Source organism: Schistocerca serialis, chromosome 5 (genome assembly GCF_023864345.2).
Source record: "Schistocerca serialis cubense isolate TAMUIC-IGC-003099 chromosome 5, iqSchSeri2.2, whole genome shotgun sequence".
Classification (NCBI taxonomy): domain Eukaryota; kingdom Metazoa; phylum Arthropoda; class Insecta; order Orthoptera; family Acrididae; genus Schistocerca; species Schistocerca serialis.
The window spans coordinates 361,531,701-361,551,458 of NC_064642.1; the positions used below are offsets into that span (position 1 = coordinate 361,531,701).

Here is a 19,758-nt window from a genome sequence, read left to right on the forward strand (position 1 = left end):
GGTGACTACTGTTGCAGTTTCTGTTAATGCAGTACAAGGGCCAGGTGGCTGACAGTGATTCACACAACAATGAAACTGGACACAGGAGTGACACCATGTCATATTTTGAAGCAGGTCCTGGTTCCATGTAAAGCATCATGATACACATACCTTTAGTATCTGAGGGTGATTCAAATTCCCTGGCTAGCCTGAGTATCAATAGGGAGAACATGTCAGAGAAAATTGGGTTGTGGGTGACAACCGCAGCCCATGCAGTGAAGGATGTGGCTGCTGCATTAAGCAGCTGAGACAGCATCACACTCAGACAACTGTTTACAGATATACCGAAGCCCGGTGATTCTGGCCAGTCTCTCACTAGCCACTGAAGCCATACATATGTGCCATTGGATAGCAGAGTATTTTGACCTTGCCTGATTAACGTTTTGTGATATGGACTTTCATGTGGATTGTCCCATATGTTTGGACAATTTGGCTACACTCTGGACTTCTGTTGGTTACTAATTCACCTCATGATTTCTACTGTCAGTCATCATCAGAGCTGCTTGCTTCATTCCACTGGTCTCCTCGTTACCACAAGTGTGAGTAACCATAAACTGTGTTTCTATCTGCAAAGAGTTGGATAAAAACGTATTCATGTTTGGAGGCTCCAATGAAAATGGACATTGCCACATTGCATTTGTCACCATCATATAGGCCCAGCACCTGTTTAATGCTGTGGGTAGCATTTTGAACACAACACAATCACCTCTGATTCACTTGGCCAATAATCTGAACAGCAGGCATTACATTTGTGACTTGTTACAGCTGGTGGCTGTGCCCTATTTTTAAGGTCTCCATAATATTATCTTTCAGCAAGATAATGCAAGGCCTCATTTTGCTCTTGCTGTCCTATCCTACCTCAAGGCAGAGGGTGTTCAACTGTTGCCCAGGCCAGCATGTCCTACATACCCCTCACTCACCGAAAAAATTGCTCCAGGGCTGAAGAGGAAACTAGCACATCACCACTTAACAGCCATTATCATTGATGAACCACAGCACAGAGTTAAACAAATAGCAAGGAATGTTATGCCCATATCTGCCACCCATGGTCAATTCTATTCTGTCCTTACCCAGGTTAGAGCTGCTGTTATTGCCGGAGGTGGCAGCTCTGTGTACTAAATTTCGTATCCTGTATACTCCCAAATCACTTCCAAACTTAGTCATGTTTCTTTCCTATTGTGCACAATAAGTAAAATTCATTTATTTGCCATCCTTCTTCATGATTCAGTTTTAATTGTCAGCAAGGCAGTTATCTGTATCAATTGCAAATAGTCTGAGGTTACTTTTAATACTGTCAGTTAGGTCACTAAGATACAACATGAACAGTAGTGGTCCCAACACACTTCTCTGGGGCACATCTGCAGTTACTTCAACATCCGTTCATGACTCTCCATCTCAGAGCTGCGTCCTCCTTATCAATAAATCCCCAATCTAGTCACAAATTACATTTGATACCTCATAAGACTGTAATTTTGTTAAGGTTTGGAGCTGACAAAATTAGTTTTCCGAAGTCAACTCAACACAGCCTGCTGTAGACAGGAATGATAGTGTCAGTACCACTTCATTGGCTTTCATTGTCAAGGAATCTATAGTAGCTGGAACTGTGGCACAGCAAGGAGACACTAGCCGACACGCCAAGGGCATTGACTGTCAGTCGTCGAAAACTACAAAAGACAAGAATAGCGATGGACGAACAACAAGATAACACTACAGAACAACAAGTCTGGAGTTTAAACCAAATCTGACGTAGCAATATCAAAGAAATGCTGAGTGTAATTATAAAAATGAGTGCAGTCAGACGGGGCTGAGGAGGTCCAGGACCCTGTGCTGCAAGCTTTATAGCACAGCTGCAGGTGCTGATAGGCTGGCACATTGGGCATGGGACACACCTAGAGCCAAGGCAGCGAGACCAGTGCTCATAAATATTAAGATTGCTGCCTAGTGGCTGTCATCCTAGTCCATGCATTCTGGTAGGCTTTTGAACTTGTTGGGCCGCAATACCAGAGAATCAAAACATCAGTGTCACAACACCGCAAGTATGTGCATGGTATGATAAGAACCAGGAAGTTATTCCTATTTTCAAGAGCTGCAGGAGTTACATAATCATGAATCTTACATCTGTATGTGTGTCATTCTCTTTTTGTCTGCTGGAGTCATCTTTCCATGTAATTCCCCACCACTGACATAAGGCTCAGCAGGGAGGTGGTGTATATGCACCAGTTGGTTATATTGTACCAGCGATGGGTAGACGTGAAGATATGAAAGAATGGCAGAATGGAACTATCATGTTAGGACATGCCCATGATTACACAGTGAATGAAGTTGTCTGATTTGTTGGTGTATCAATGTTTCAAAGTGCCTACAGGGAACTGTGTACCACTCACTGCCATGTAATGAAATGTAAGAATGAAGTGTTCATAAAAATATCTAACTGCCTTTCTCCTCCTCCTCAAATAAGAATTTTTTGTGGTCAACAGAACTCCATAAGTCAAGTGGTTATGGTAAAAGACATAGTAGGCATTGACAAGTAGCTTATCACTAACACAGGGCCCAAGTTTACCTAATACTTTGCATACATATATTCTCAATTACTTTTCCATGTTAATTGTGGGCAAGACGAATCCTAAGAAATTCAGCAGAAGCACATTGTCCTCATCTTCCATATATAGACTGAATAAAATATTTACAGTTTTCTCATGATTAACATGCAGTTCAACAATTCCAAACCATGAACTGGCCACTCTGAGATGATTCTCAGATTGATGTTTTTGTGCTGAAGTCTTTTCCAACTCTATCAAATGAGATTCATTTGCATATAATTTTGACTTACTCAACATAATAGCAGACAAGATATCAATGTAGATTATGAACAGTAAAGGCCTAACACAGAACATTGTGGCATACACTGTGTGACATTTAGGCACATTTGATCTTCTACCATTTTTTTTTTTTTTTTTTTTTTTTTTTTTTTTTGCGCTGACAATGTCTAATCCTTTACTGAGATCAACGAGCATTGCATTAACACAGAGTTGTAATTCAAATGAGAATAATACAAAAGAAACAACATCTTCAACTTCTCTCACAGTCAACAAACCAGATCTTAAACTATATTGTGACTCACTGGAATGTTATTTCTGGGTAGATGTTCACAGATTTGGCGCTACAGGCAGTACTCTCTTATCCTGGAAATAAAGGATACTACAGAGATTGGATAATAATATGAGGGTGTGATGTGTCAACTTTTTTTTAATAGGCATCATAAATGTTGGTACCAGTACATCAAAGACCACTTGATGTGGGGTGTCATGCTTGCTGACAGCATTATTCAGGCAGGTGAGGAGGTATTTTTGTGTACAGGATGTCCGCATTTTTGAAAGAGAGGTACAAGAGATATGGGGCAATTATTATGAGGGTGTGTAGTAGCCATGGTAAATGTTTGAGTATACTGATTGTAGGGTATCATTATGTCAAAGATCATATGATATGGGGTGTCATGCTTGCCAGCAGCACTATTCAGGTAGGTGGCTGAGGTGCTTCCATATATGGGATGTTCACATGGCTTTCATTAATTGACCTACAGCATTCACAGGTGACCAGTATAATCAGCAAGATAATTCACTATCTCAAAGAGATCTACCAAATTGTGTTAGAATAATTTGAGGAACTCTCCATGAATATGATGGTGCTTGTGGTGCTTCCAAGTTCTTCTTAATTCAATTATATTGAGTACATTTGGGATCCTATTAAGCAATATGTATATATCTTGGCATCAGCTTCGACCAATCTGTGGGCACCTGCTGGCTGGTCTTGGTTCAGGATGGTATCTCAAAACTTTCAGCATCTCACAGAGTCCATGGAAATATGCCAAGACACATCATCAGTGTTCTCAGGGCCAAATAGCATGTAACGTAAAATTAGGTGTGGAAACTGAAATCACTGCAAGTAAAATATCAACATCTTCAATTTAAATTGTGATATGTGTTGAAAAGTACAGAACCTGAAAATGTAAAAGGTTTATGGGCTTTGGAAGACACACTTCAAACCAATGGGGAAATGAATTTGATCACTGAGCCATCAAAATGTCATGTCTGCAACACAGAACACCATGAAAACTTCTGTCACACTACTACATAAAGAGTATAGGGTTCTTCTCTGCCACATTTAGAGAGGTGAAGTGGGATGCAGAGAATGGCATACTGGGGAGATTCAGTAATCCATCCCTGCCCTGTGTACGGAAACAAGAGAAAAACTGACACATTTCCCATGTTCCAGTAAGAATCATTATAGTCAAAACTAACTTACAGAGGAACATAATATTTTAATTGATGGTTGTAATTGAATTAGTATATCTGTACGAGATGGCATCATGAGTATCTGCAAGAGACTAGGGACTGCTCCATTATCCTTTCGTATTCAAAACATTTGACAACAGCATAACAAGTGAAATATAGGACTATACAATGGTCCTACTTGTGCTATTGCATGAGAATTCAGAGTGTGACACTCACATCAGTGTACTGTGTAGTAAAGTTTGTTATGGTGACTAACTTTTGGGTATAAATCTTTCTTCATTTCATCTAATGTAGGTGTAGGGTTTTCAGATAATGTGTTATTTTTGTAATAAACTTTTATTACTGTATATGTGTGTAGTGGCTGATGAGAAGGCAAGTGGGTGCATCAAGTGTAGTAGTAGCAGTTTCTGTTTTATAAACAGTAATTAGTTTAGTTTCTGCTTTTCACTTACACCTGCAAAGAACTAAATCATATGAGTGTATTTTATTGTGAAGGAGAGTGTTTACTAACCTACTATAAGGTTTTTGCATAAATTTTAGTGCATTACCTTTGTGTGAGCCAACTTTGGAGTGTAGAAAAACTAAACAGAAGCAATACAATGGCAGAACTTAAGACTGTAAACAGTGACTTTCTGGATTAGTGTTACATTACTTGCAGTGCAGAGAAAACAACAGTTTTAAAGGTGTTGAGGGACTGTGCCTGTTGTATACAGATGCAGCAGGTATTGGCCACTGTCCGTAAACAGCTGAAAGCTGTGTAGGCTATGATCAACAGGATGCAGGCTGCTGGCCTGGGCCACAATGGTGTTGAGGCACCTGAGTAAAATGCTTTAGCACCTCTGGAGCCCATATTGTTGCCTGGGATCCGTGATGCTGCTATGCCTTCTGATTCCCACACCAGGCCAGTCAACACTTGCATGATGGTGATTCACAAACAGGGGCAGGATCACGTACCTCTGGAAGGAATGTGAAAGAAGGACCAGCTGCTGTCCCCTTATGTCTCAAAAACAGGTTTGAGGTACTGCCTACTGCTGAAAGTACATCTGAGCAAGCATGAGACCCCTCATCTGTTGGGACTGTGGCTGCTCTTGATGAGAAGTCTGGATAAGCACGGAGGGTTGGATTGCTTGTCATAGGGAGTTCCAATGTTAGACGGGTGATGGAGCCTCTCAGCAGAAATAGCGGCCAGGTTGGGAATGAAGACCAGTGTCCACTCTGTATGTCTGCCGGAGTGTCTCATCCGAGATGTAGAGGAGACTGTGCCAGCTGCAATCAAGTGCACTGGATGCACCCAGCTCCAAATCATGGGTCATGTAGGCACAAATGATGCTTACTGCTTAGTTTCAGAGGACATTCTCAATTCCTATGGGCAGCTTCCTGCTTTGATGAAGACTTCTAGCAGCCTCACTCACAGGGAGGAAGCAAAGCTATAATTTTGCAGCTTTGTTCTCTGAACTGATTTCAGTCCTCTGGTTTGAAGCCAAGTGGACAGCTTGAACCAGAGGCTTATATGAATCTGTTACAATCCCGGATTTCTCAACCTCTGCTATTGGATGCAGATATCTACAAAACCCTTAATACGTCAGGAGTGCACTATATACCACTAGGGTAGCAGAGCACATGTGGCATGCACATATGGGTTTTTTGCGATAGAAAATCCCTCCATAGACTCTATATGATGTATTCTGATTCCAGACAGAGTAGCATTCATCGTAGCAGAGAAAGAAAATGTTAAATAATATTTGTTAATCACAGGAAAGACCCCGGAACTAATCTTGCATATACATGGTAGCAATGCCCATAGAGTACTAGGGACACAAAGGTGGCTGAAGTAAGATGTTAACAGCCATGTAATTGTAAACTCCGAATGGAATGTGTGTCACATGAATAGGTTGAACACTGGTCGTGGAAGCATTTTTATATCTATAAAAAAGATGATAATATCTAGTGAGATTAGGTTAAGACAAGTGCTAAATGTAGATCAAACATGGTCATTGGACACTTCTATAGACCCCATACCTCCGGAGCAGTATTGGTGGATCAGTTGAGGAGAAATTTGGAGAATATTTTGTGTAAGTTCCCTGACTGTATTGGAACATTAGATGGAGATCTCAATTTACCAGATATAGACTGGGAGACAAGTGATTAAGCTGGCTAGCAGTGATAGGAAATCATGTGAAATTGTTCTAAATGCCTTATCCAAAAATTGCCTCGAGCATTTAATTAGACAACAACTCATGAAAGTAACATCTTAGAACTGCTGGTGAGAAACAGATCCAAACTTTTTGACTCTGTTAATGTAGAACAGGGAATCATATCATAAGGCTACTACAGCATCATGGTTATAAATTGGAATACAAAGGAAGGTAGGAAGATCTTTCTGCTTAGCAAGAGGGACGGATTTCAGATTATCTGAGCAATCAGCATGAAAATTTCAACTCCAGTGCTAACATGCTGAGTATCAATGGACAAAGTCCAAGAGCATTGCCCTATACACTTTAGACATGTATGTGCCAATCAAAGTTGTGAGGTGTGGAAATGACCTGCCAAGCTTTTAGCAGCAGTGCGCCTTATGTCTCTGCCAGAGTGAAATGTTTCTGATGATTGAAAAAAAGCACAGATCATTCCTATTTTCAAGAAGGGTTATTGATCAGAGGAACAAAACTATAGGACTAAATTTCTGATGTCAAACCGTTGTAGAATTTTGGAACATGTTCTATGTATTATGACACTTCCGGAGACCAAAAATCTCCCCTGTAAGAATCAATATGGGTTCTGAAAATAATGAATGTGTGAAATCCATATTGCTTTGTCCATACATGAGACCCAGAAAGCAGTAGATACCAGTGCCCAGGTATATGCTGTGTTCCTTGACTTTCATAAGACGTTCAATACAGTTCCACACTACCACCTAATGAACAAAATATGAGCGTACAGAATACCAGAGTAACTGAACTGAAGAGCTTCTAACAACAGAGCACAACATGTCATTCTCAATGGAGAAAAGTCTTCGAGCATACCCAAAGAGAGTGTAATAGGTCCTCTCCTTTCCACAATATACAGGGAGGTCACAAACAGTGTGAAAAGCTTGTAAGGATGTTACAGGGTGAGTTATGCTGAGAAGTAATTGTTAAGAACACATTGGTGACACCATCTCTTATGGTATGCTTGAACCAGCATGTGAAACAGTCCGATTGGCTAACTAATTTGGAGACAGCATAATATATCAATGTTTTTAACAATTACTTCTCAGCATAACGTAAACTGCAAAACCCGTACAAGCTTTTCAGATTGTTTCTGATCAGCTTGTACATCAACGACATAGCAGTCAACATCAGAAGTTCCATGAAGTGTTTTGTATACAGAGAAACTGCGATGCTATAAAATTGTAGCGAAATGCAGGAAGACCTGCAGAGGATCAATTCTGGCAGGAGGGAGTCGCAATTGATCCTCAAGTGGCCTGTCAATGATAAAATAACCACATTTTGTTCAGTTTATTGGCCCCATTCATCTTTGTGCCGGTACTGCACTGAAAATTGTTGTGCTACAATCCAAAAGTTGACAGTATATGCTTTGCACCTGGTCTAGAAATAAACCTGTTCCATTCATTCATGTTACTTGCTGCAAACAACGGTAATGTCCACTTTCCTCTAAAGTCTCAGCATTCAGTACTGCTCAGTTTTGTTTCCCCAACAGTGCTAGTTGTATGTTCACAGAGATACACTGCAGTATGAATAAGTTTATAGATGAAGAGTTCACTGATTGGACTCGAAGTGCAGTACAACAATACCACATTGAGCTAGTGAAAGCAACCATATCACAGCACTTTAGCATCAGAGGGTTGTTACATTATTCCATTTGTTCTGAATGTTTTAGTGATTGCATATTAAAGGCTTTCTCATCATTACGAAGTTATTTTCAAAGAAAGAAAGGCAATTGGGGTAACAAACTGAATAAATCAAAATAACGTTATTGCTCTGTAATGATACACTAGAGACCATGGGTTCCTGATGCCAAAATATTCAGAATATATCTCTGGGCAACATTTGAAATGTTATTGGTGGAGTTCAGGCTTGGCTGTAGCAGAAGACAGACTGAATAAAGACAAATCAATATTTATAACATTTGCAGATTTAGAAAAAAAGCATCTGACAATAATGACTGTAATACACTATTATGAATTTGTAAGCTATCAAAGATAAAATATAGGGAGCTGAAAGTTACCTGGAACTTTTACAGAAACCAGAGTGCAGTTCTAAGAGTTGAAGAACATGAAAGGAAGGCAGTAACTGAGAAGAGAATGAGACATGGTTGTAGTGTATCTCCAATGTCAATCAATCTGTAAAGTGAGCAGGCAGTAAAGAAAATTAAGAACAAATTTGTTCTAAGAGTTGAAGAACATGAAAGGAAGGCAGTAACTGAGAAGAGAAGGAGACATGGTTGTAGTGTATCTCCAATGTCAATCAATCTGTAAAGTGAGCAGGCAGTAAAGGAAATTAAGAACACCTTTGGAAAGGGAATTAAAGTGCACAAAGAAGAAATAAGATGTATAAGCTTTGCCAGCAATACTATTACTCACCCCCCATTAACCATGGCCCTTGCCGTTGGTGGGGAGGCTTGCGTGCCTCAGCGATACAGATAGCCGTACCGTAGGTGCAACCACAACGGAGGGGTATCTGTTGAGAGGCCAGACAAACGTGTGGTTCCTGAAGAGGGGCAGCAGCCTTTTCAGTAGTTGCAAGGGCAACAGTCTGGATGATTGACTGATCTGGCCTTGTAACAATAACCAAAATGGCCTTGCTGTGCTGGTACTGCGAACGGCTGAAAGCAAGGGGAAACTACAGCCGTAATTTTTCCCGAGGGCATGCAGCTTTACTGTATGATTAAATGATGATGGCGTCCTCTTGGGTAAAATATTCCGGAGGTAAAATAGTCCCCCATTCGGATCTCCGGGCGGGGACTACACAAGAGGATGTCGTTATCAGGAGAAAGAAAACTGGTGTTCTACGGATCGAAGCATGGAATGTCAGATCCCTTAATCGGGCAGGTAGGTTAAAAAATGTAAAAAGGGAAGTTAGATATAGTGGGAATTAGTGAAGTTCGGTGGCAGGAGGAACAAGACTTCTGGTCAGGTGACTACAGGGTTATAAACACAAAATCAAATAGGGGTAATGCAGGAGTAGGTTTAATAATGAATAGGAAAATAGGAATGCAGGTAAGCTACTACAAACAGCATAGTGAACGCATTATTGTGGCCAAGATTGATACGAAGCCCACACCTACTACAGTAGTACAAGTTTATATGCCAACTAGCTCTGCAGATGACAAAGAAATTGAAGAAATGTATGATGAAATAAAAGAAATTATTCAGATTGTGAAGGGAGATGAAACTTTAATATTCATGGGTGACTGGAATTCGAGTGTAGGAAAAGGGAGAGAAGGAAACATAGTAGGTGAATATGGATTGGGGTTAAGAAATGAAAGAAGAAGCCGCCTGGTAGAATTTTGCACAGAGCACAACATAATCATAGCTAACACTTGGTTTAAGAATCATGAAAGAAGGTTGTATACATGGAAGAACCCTGGAGATACTAAAAGGTATCAGATAGATTATATAATGGTAAGACAGAGATTTAGGAACCAGGTTTTAAATTGTAAGACATTTCCAGGGGCAGATGTAGACTCTGACCACAATCTATTGGTTATGACCTGTAGATTAAAACTGAAGAAACTGCAAAAAGGTGGGAATTTAAGGAGATGGGACCTGGATAAGCTGAAAGAACCAGAGGTTGTACAGAGTTTCAGGGAGAGCATAAGGGAACAATTGACAGGAATGGGGGAAAGAAATACAGTAGAAGAAGAATGGGTAGCTTTGAGGGATGAAGTAGTGAAGGCAGCAGAGGATCAAGTAGGTAAAAAGACGAGGGCTAGTAGAAATCCTTGGGTAACAGAAGAAATATTGAATTTAACTGATGAAAGGAGAAAATATAAAAATGCAGTAAAATGAGATTGACAGGATGTGCAAAATGGCTAAGCAGGTATGGCTAGAGTACAAATGTAAGGATGTAGAGGCCTATCTCACTAGGGGTAAGATAGATACTGCCTACAGTAAAATTAAAGAGACCTTTGGAGAGAAGAGAACCACTTATATGAATATCAAGAGCTCAGATGGAAACCCAGTTCTAAGCAAAGAAGGGAAAGCAGAAAGGTGGAAGGAGTATATAGAGGGTCTATACAGCGCCGATGTTCTTGAGGACAATATTATGGAAATGGAAGAGGATGTAGATGAAGATGAAATGGGAGATATGATACTGCGTTAAGAGTTTGACAGAGCACTGAAAGACCTGAGTTGAAACAAGGCCCCCAGAGTAGACAACATTCCATTGGAACTACTGACGGCCTTGGGAGAGCCAGTCCTGACAAAACTCTACCATCTGGTGAGCAAGATGTATGAAACAGGCGAAATGCCCTCAGACTTCAAGAAGAATATAATAATTCCAATCCCAAAGAAAGCAGGTGTTGACAGATGTGAAAATTACCGAACTATCAGTTTAATAAGTCACGGCTGCAAAATACTAACACGAATTCTTTACAGACGAATGGAAAAACTAGTAGAAGCCAATCTCGGGGAAGATCAGTTTGGATTCCGTAGAAATATCGGAACACGTGAGGCAATACTGACCTTACGACTTATCTTAGAAGAAAGATTAAGGAAAGGCAAACCTACGTTTCTAGCATTTGTAGACTTAGAGAAAGCTTTTGACAATGTTGACTGGAATACTCTCTTTCAAATTCTAAAGGTGGCAGGGGTAAAATACAGGGAGCGAAAGGCTATTTACAATTTGTACAGAAACCAGATGGCAGTTATAAGAGTCGAGGGACATGAAAGGGAAGCAGTGGTTGGGAAGGGAGTAAGACAGGGTTGTAGCCTCTCCCCGATGTTGTTCAATCTGTATATTGAGCAAGCAGTAAAGGAAATAAAAGAAAAATTCGGAGTAGGTATTAAAATTCATGGAAAAGAAATAAAAACTTTGAGGTTCACCGATGACATTGTAATTCTGTCAGAGACAACAAAGGACTTGGAAGAGCAGTTGAATGGAATGGACAGTGTCTTCAAAGGAGGATATAAGATGAACATCAACAAAAGCAAAACAAGGATAATGGAATGTAGTCTAATTAAGTCGGGTGATGCTGAGGGAATTAGATTAGGAAATGAGACACTTAAGTAGTAAAGGAGTTTTGCTATTTGGGGAGCAAAATAACTGATGATGGTCGAAGTAGAGAGGATATAAAATGTAGACTGGCAATGGCAAGGAAAGCGTTTCTGGAGAAGAGGAATTTGTTAACATCGAGTATAGATTTAAGTGTTAGGAAGTCATTTCTGAAAGTATTTGTATGGAGTGTAGCCATGTATGGAAGTGAAACATGGACGATAAATAGTTTGGACCAGAAGAGAATAGAAGCTTTCGAAATGTGGTGCTACAGAAGAATGCTGAAGATTAGATGGGTAGATCACATAACTAATGAGGAAGTATTGAATAGGACTGGGGAGAAGAGAAGTTTGTGGCACAACTTGACCAGAAGAAGGGATCGGTTGGTAGGACATGTTCTGAGGCATCAAGGGATCACCAATTTAGTATTGGAGGGCAGCGTGGAGGGTAAAAATCGTAGAGAGAGACCAAGAGATGAATACACTAAGCAGATTCAGAAGGATGTAGGTTGCAGTAGGTACTGGGAGATGAAAAAGCTTGCACAGGATAGAGTAGCATGGAGAGCTGCATCAAACCAGTCTCAGCGCTGAAGACCACAACAACAACAACTATTACTCTGTAAGAGATGGCAAAGAACCAGAGAGAGTGGATAAATGCAAATGAAGAGAATGGATAGTATCCTGAAAAGAGGTTATAAAATGAATATAAATGACAGTAAGACAATGGTAATGGTTTGTAGTCATATTAAATCAGCTGAGTGAATTAGATGAAGAAATGAGATGCTAAATGTAGTAGACCAGATTTACTATATGGACAGCACAATAAGCGATGATGGCAGAAGTAAAGGTGACACAAAATGTACAGTGGCAATAATGAGGAAAGCTTTTCTGAAAAAGAAAAAAGGTTAACAATAAATATGAATATAAGTGTTAGAAAATCTTTTTCTGAAAGTATCTGTTTAGAGTGCAATCTTACAAAGAAGAGACAAATGGATGATAAACAGCACAGATAAAAAGAGAACGATATTTTTGAAATATGGTGCTACAGTAGAATGCTGACAGTAAGAGAGGACCTACTGAAAGAAGTTGGGGAAAAACAGCTTTCTCAGACAACTTTACTAAATGGAGAGATGGATTGATAGGATGCATTCTAAGACAGTGTGGAATACTTAATTTGGTAATGAGGGAACTGCAGGGAGTAAAAATTGTAGAGGAAGATCAAAACTTGAATACAGTAAACTGGTTAAAATTGATGCAGAGGGCACTATCTATGCCAATTCAAAAAGGTTTGTACAGAATAGACTAGTGTGAAGAGTTGCATCAGACCAGTCATCACTAGTGTGAAGAGTTGCATCAGACCAGACATCATTATCAATTATTATTTGTTTGTAATCTACACAAAGAACAAAAGTTCAAGTGAACTGCCAGATGTCAGTAACTAGCTACCATGATATTTCAGCACAGAGTCTTCTGACTATCTTCGGGTGTACACTGGCATAAGTGCACTGAGTTCCCATTTAAAACCCCAATGGTGCATATGTATGATGTGCCCAGTTGTTATTGCGCATTAGTTGCTAGAGCACATGCATGTCTGTTGCAAGTCTGTGCACTGTTTGAACACCCTCCATGGTCAAAGCTCACCTCATCGATATCGGACTGATCATCTTCACACAGTAAAAGTGCAGAACAATGTCGAATATGCAGAGCATTAAGTTTTTCTGTGCACAATTGCATATATTATCTAACTGGAAACCAAGGTCCTCATTGATAAGGGCCTCAGACAGTCATATTTCCATGATTCATTGATAATTGGGTTTTGGGGTTTTTGTTACTACACACCTGAAGTAGGCCACAGGATACTGCTCTGACATATAGCAGTAAGTTATACACACAGGGAAAGTTTTTAAATTTCACAACAAGAATTCTGTCTGTTCCAACATACTATAGAAACAGCGACTAAGACTTATCACAAATATTCATAAAAGGTTTTTTGTTTTAACTCTGTATATTGCGCATAATATTGAAGACAACTGAATTTGTGAAACAATGTTTAGCATTAATTACAACTCTAAAAATACAACTTTTTTCAAACTGACAACATATATCTGTAAGGGATGTTTTAAATAATAATGAGTGGTGAGGTGTGTTTTATTTTCACAATATACACTGATTTACTGCAGCCCATTATAAGTTTCATACAGACTACAACATAGGTTCCCTAAATATGCTAGGAATTGGCATTCAATCTTTGCTGAAGCTCTTTTGTTCTGTGCATTACATACAATTGATACAAGCTACCATTTGGCATATGCAATCTCCATGTTTGTACTGAAATGAAATGTCGTGTGATCTCATTGGGTAGACCAATCACCTGGTCCAAGTCTTTTTAATTGACACCACACTGGTGACTTGAAGATGATACGATGATGAAGATAACACAACACCCAGTCCCTAAGTGGAGAAAATATCTGACGTAGCTGGGAATCAAACCTGCGCCTCTCACATGGCATTCTGCTGCACTGACAACTCAGCTATGGAGGCGGACAATGTTTATACTTGAAACCATATATAGATGCTCATTGATGCTTTCATATACAGATATCAAGTGTTCTGAAGACAACAAATTGCCACATTCAATGCTTTTGTCACCTTTGGATCACTATTTTGCATAATTCCATTATCTAGAGCAGACAAAATATGAACAAAACATTCCAGCACTATAGTGATAGTGTCAGAATGAGACCTCTTTTTACGTCTTTGGAAAGAGTGAGAGCTGTTTTTCCATCCTTGAAAAATTTTAAGAGCATGATCCAATCCTTTTTATGTAGAACACATAGCTGACATTGGCGCTCTCAGAATTTTCTAATTCTTCAGCATCATCAGCAAAACAGGGCATCATATCACCATAGATTACATGTCCAAGAAATCCTTGAAATATGAGACAGGTCTGCTACATAGCCTCTGCAATCACTTAAATTTACCCCACAAATCAGTAACTGGAGGTAATTCCACCTTTAACTGCTGACAGCATGAAAGAGCAACAATGTAGCTGCAAACATAATGTCTGATCCTTTTACTTGAATCAAGGACTAATTTCAGTTATGGTGTTATGCCTGCCTTATTATAAACACTGTGCGTACCAAATGATGATTACTATTTGGGGAAGCTGGACCTAACTGCTATAGAGTAAACCTGAACTGAGCAATAATATTCTGCTGTATGTCATATCTTTGGCATCAGTGAGAAGTTAATCCCTAACCTTCTTTCTTTTTACAAGCAAGCCTCTGTTCCATCTGTATGGCTTGCAACACATTTTTCACATTTTCCCCCCATGTGTTATTTGATTGCATAGATCAGCTAACATACTGACTTGAAGTCTTTCATTCAGAGCTAGTAAGGTAAGAGGCAAAGAAAATGTCGTGAGTTCTATAATAGCTGTACAATTGGTTGGAGCATGTGTAGGAACTCTCTATGAAACTTGGCAAATACCCACAATTAAGTATCAACATTTAGCTAATTGATTCATGCTCATTCTGGGGAATTGCAAAAGTGGAATCAGTCAAACAGTGATACTGTTCTGTAGAAGAAAACCTGGGCATGATATGCACCCCATGATAGGAAAATCTAATGCTTAGCACCACAAGGATCTAGCCCTACTATCACATGTTAAGCAAGGAGTTACAGCCAAGAACCATGTCACCAATAGGGTACTGACCTCTACACTCAGTTCCTTGGTTGCGGAATCAGGCAACTCTGTCACACTGCTATACACTGTTAACCCAATCATCTCTGACAATAACTTTTAAACTTGCAGGTAGTAGTGAGCTATTCTCATTATCTACCAATGAGGTCTACATCTACATCTACATGACTACTCTGCAGTTCACATATAAGTTCCTGGCAGAGGGTTCATTGAATTACCTTCAGACTATTTCTGTAACGTTCCACTCTCAAACAGTATGCATGAAAAGCAACACTTAAATCTTTCCGTGAAAGCTCTGATTTCTCTTATTTTATTATGATGATCATTTCTCCCTATGTAGGTGGGTGTGAACAAAATACTTTAGTAGAACTATCATCAGTAATATTACCATTGTCAAGGTACTGATTGTGTCTTGCCAATGGTATACTTTACATATGATGAGAATATCTTCAGATTTTGGGCCAGATTTTCGTTGTGGCAGCTATTAAAAGCATGTCACACTGATGTCTGCGCTAAGTTAAAAGTTTCAGTAAAATATCGCCAATCATGGAGATTTTGTGTTCTTTTAAATTTGGCCAATTTTTACAATAAGACTGATTATTGTTCTAGTCATTATTCTTATGGCCTTTTCTATAGTTTGAATATTGTGGCAGTAAGTTGTGCATTTGATCCCAAAGAATTATACCACAGCAAATGACTGAGTGTACTTAGGAACAGCATGCACCCTTGAGGCATCTGATGTAACAAAGATGACAGGGCTCTATAAGGGCATAACTTGCTGATGACATTCACTTACCTAATAGCTTTGTGTGTGCTTATCTTACTTCAGATGACAATCTATATTCATTCTTGATATTATTGTGTTTGCTACACAATGTTCGGCACTATCATCTACAGTTAACAATTCTCCTCTTTAAAATGAAATTTTTGCTGCTCATTTTCTTTAGATTCAGCAATAATTTATTACTTATTGACCACTTCTAAGCATTCCTGAAGGTTACATTATTGATGGAAGAAGAGTATTTGGATAATGCAACAAGTGAGACATTGTATCTTGAGAACAGTATCTACATCTACATCTATATTTGCATCTATACTCTGCAAACCACTGTGAGGTGTATGGCAGAAGGTACATCCCATTGTACCAGTTATTTGAATTTCTTACTGTCCCATTCACATGTGGAGCATGGGAAGAATGACTGTATAAATGCCTCTGTTCATGCAGTAACTATTGTAATCTCATCCTCAAGATTCCTATGTGAACGGTATGTAGGGGGTTGTAGTATATTCATAGAGTAATCATTTAAAGATGATTCTTGAAAATTTGTTAATAGACTTTCTCGGGATAGTTTATGTCTATCTTCAAGAGCATTCCAGTTCAGTTCCTTCAGTATCTCTGTGACACCCTCCCATGGATTAAGCAAACATGTCACCCTTTGTGTTGCCCTTTTCTGTATACTTTCAATATCCCCGGTTAGTCCTATCTGGTACAGGTCCCACACACTTGAGCAATATTCTAGAACTGGTCACACGAGTGATTTGTATGCAATCTCCTTCATAGACTGATTGCACTCCCCCAGTATTCTACCAATAAACTGAAGTTACCACCTGCTTTACCCAAGACTGAACCCGTGTGATCATTCTGTGTCATATCCCTACAAAGTGTTGCATCCAGGTATTTGTACGAGTCAGCCAATTCCAACAGTACACATATTTCTGAACATTTAAAGCAAGTTGCCAATCTGTGTGCCACTTTGAAACCTTGTCAAGATCTGACTGAATATTTGTGCAGCATCTTTCAGATAATACTCAATTAATAGATAACTGCATCATTTGCAAAAATCCTGATTTTACTATTAACATTGTCCGCAAGGCCCTTAACATACAACATGGAGAGCAAGGGTCCCAACACACTTCCCTGGGGCACACCCAAAGTTACTTCTACATCTGACAATGACTCTCCATTCAAGATAACATGTTTTGTCCTCCCCACCAAAAAGTCTTCAATTCAGTCACATATTTCACTTAATACCCCGTATGATAGTACTTTTGACAATAAGCATAGGTGTGATGTCAAGTCAAATGCTTTTTGGAAATCAAGAAACACAGCCTCTACTTTATTGCCTTTATCTGAAGCTTTCAGTGTGTCAAGTGAGAGAAGTGAGAGTTGGGTTTCACAAGATCAACATTTTCAAAAGCCAATCTGGTTGGCATTGAGGTGGTCATTCATTCAAGATACCACATTATGTATGAGCTCAGAACAGGGACACCTAACGTCATCTCCTAGTTGAAGTAGCTTCCATATAATATACTTTTCTTGAAATGGCTGTGTCTAAGGTACAGTTTGTTTAATGGATTCCAGATGTTTTAGATGAGGTAGCATAAGATGATCTGAAGCAGTGTAAGGTGATCCCCAACAGTTCATAGGCCAGTTGCCAGGTTTCAATTGCAAAGTGCTAGATGTCATCTACTGAGTTGTGATAACACTCAGCATTGCCATTGAGATTTTTACAAAATCGCATTACATTACTGGTTCAGGTAGACACGCAAAGCTGCCATGACCAGTCCACTGGAATTGTCAGAACTTTTGCTGATGTAATAAACCCTTGCTGAGCAACTTCGTTTCTCCACATTTCCTCATTCAGTGCCTTGGGGTGGTTAGTTAGGGGACTGAAAAAAATCTTTCTGTACTTCAGTCAGACAGCTAGAACATTACACTACAGAATATAGTAATTAATTTCTTGGGTGTGTTTCTACTCCCATTGACTGGTAATTACTTATCAGACTTCAGAAAGTGTTTTGCCATCAATGGTTGAGAAGTTTGGTTAAAATGGTTGATCATGGGCACTGTGTGATTACCATACTGAACTGAATTACTGTAATTTTCAACCTTATGCCTTGCAAAGAATTGGTCACACCAGACTCATCAGAAGAGCACAAGGAAAGAACAGATTTAAGCAGGAATATTGTGTTCAAGGATGTTTTCGTGGTTGAATTCAGTCATTATCTACACAATTTCATTTTATTTATTTTATTTACTTATTTATTTTTTTTTACATTCTCACTGTGTTTCCAGAACTTCAGGACATGATCAAGAATTACTGCATCTGGTGACTGTTACCATTACGAGGCAACTTCTACATTTCCAGTGTGAGCAGGTGTAAAGTACCAAATTTATTTTTCTGCCGGTTTGGCTTAAGGAGTTTCGATATGTAGTACGATGTGAGATATGTGAGTGTTTCTATTTATTCACTTCTTTAAAGTTTGAAGCATGGGATCATAATGTTAGGTGATGATTACGTAAGTAAGATTTGCATTCAAAATTGATAGATTGGTGTTTGTGTAGATTTTAAATAAAACTGGTGTAAATACTCTTTCCACACTGCTTTTAAGAGTCCTCCACCTTGTTTGCTTTTTCTGAAACTTAAGTCAGGTTGAGGTCAGTCCAACATCTTGTAAGGAAAACACCTTCAAAAACAAAAATTTGCTGTCGAAGTATTAAAACAGTTAAGTGACAAAAATTACACTTTCCAAATTTTTCTGTGATATATGTCATGCATTTGTGCATAAACTGCAACATTCTTTAGTATAAACTTAATTTATAGTTTCCAAGACGCAGTAATTGGTTCATTTCATATTAGCTGATGGGAAGATGTGATGTTGGATAGCTCAGACGGTTTCCATGGCAAATCATCATCTGACAGATAAATCACACTGTCATTCCAAAGAGTATGATATGGATGCCTGCTCCTGTTCTTGCTGTGTATCAGTGATCACCCATCTCATAATAATGAAGTTGAAATAGTTATCTCTGCCAATGAAGCAAGAATTTTAATCAAGCACAGCACAGATGCACAAGGAGAATTAGCAAACAGTTAAATTTTAATAATTGAAATTTTTATCCAAATAATTCTCTAGTTTTCAGTAAATGGTTTGTCACACACCTTACGAAAAATGACAATTCATTCATTTCAGCACTAGACTGAGTATAACATCACCAACAGCAGTGGAAAATGGTAGAAAGGAAATATTTAAAACTGAATGTTGTGAGTTAACGAGCATTTTGCTGTCATTTAGATATATATCCAAAAGATACAGCCTTCCAGGAATTGCGAAACGAATCCTGTCATCCAGGACACGTGCAACAAGGGCGCAGATTTGTCACGAGATGGGGAAATTCACAGGCGTCTATTGTGCTGAATGAGGCCAGGCTGTTTAGGCCTAAGTGCTGTAGTGTGCGAGTGAGACAGATGAGAACCTACGTCATAGGGAAACCCCAAACGAGCTGCTTGTGCCCAGGAAGGCATAGCAGTGTTAAATATGGTGGACCTAAGATCGGCCATAAAGGGAAACATTTATGAAAACTATTTAATTCTGTAGTAATTCACGGAATGAAGCCACAATAACTTTAATCTACCATCTTTCTTAAATTGTCTTGGTGATCCCAATAAAACTTGAATACTGATCATATCTATAATAGTTTAGGATTTAATGTTAAAATGAAGTTAACAAGT

General features: G+C 39.1%; 1 protein-coding gene across 1 annotated transcript in view; it reads right to left on the minus strand.

Annotated features, from left to right (window-relative positions):
* LOC126480752 (protein disabled) overlaps positions 1-19,758 on the minus strand; it is an 82,439-nt gene that overhangs the window by 47,787 nt on the left and 14,894 nt on the right. The gene's annotated exons all lie outside the window — the stretch shown is intronic.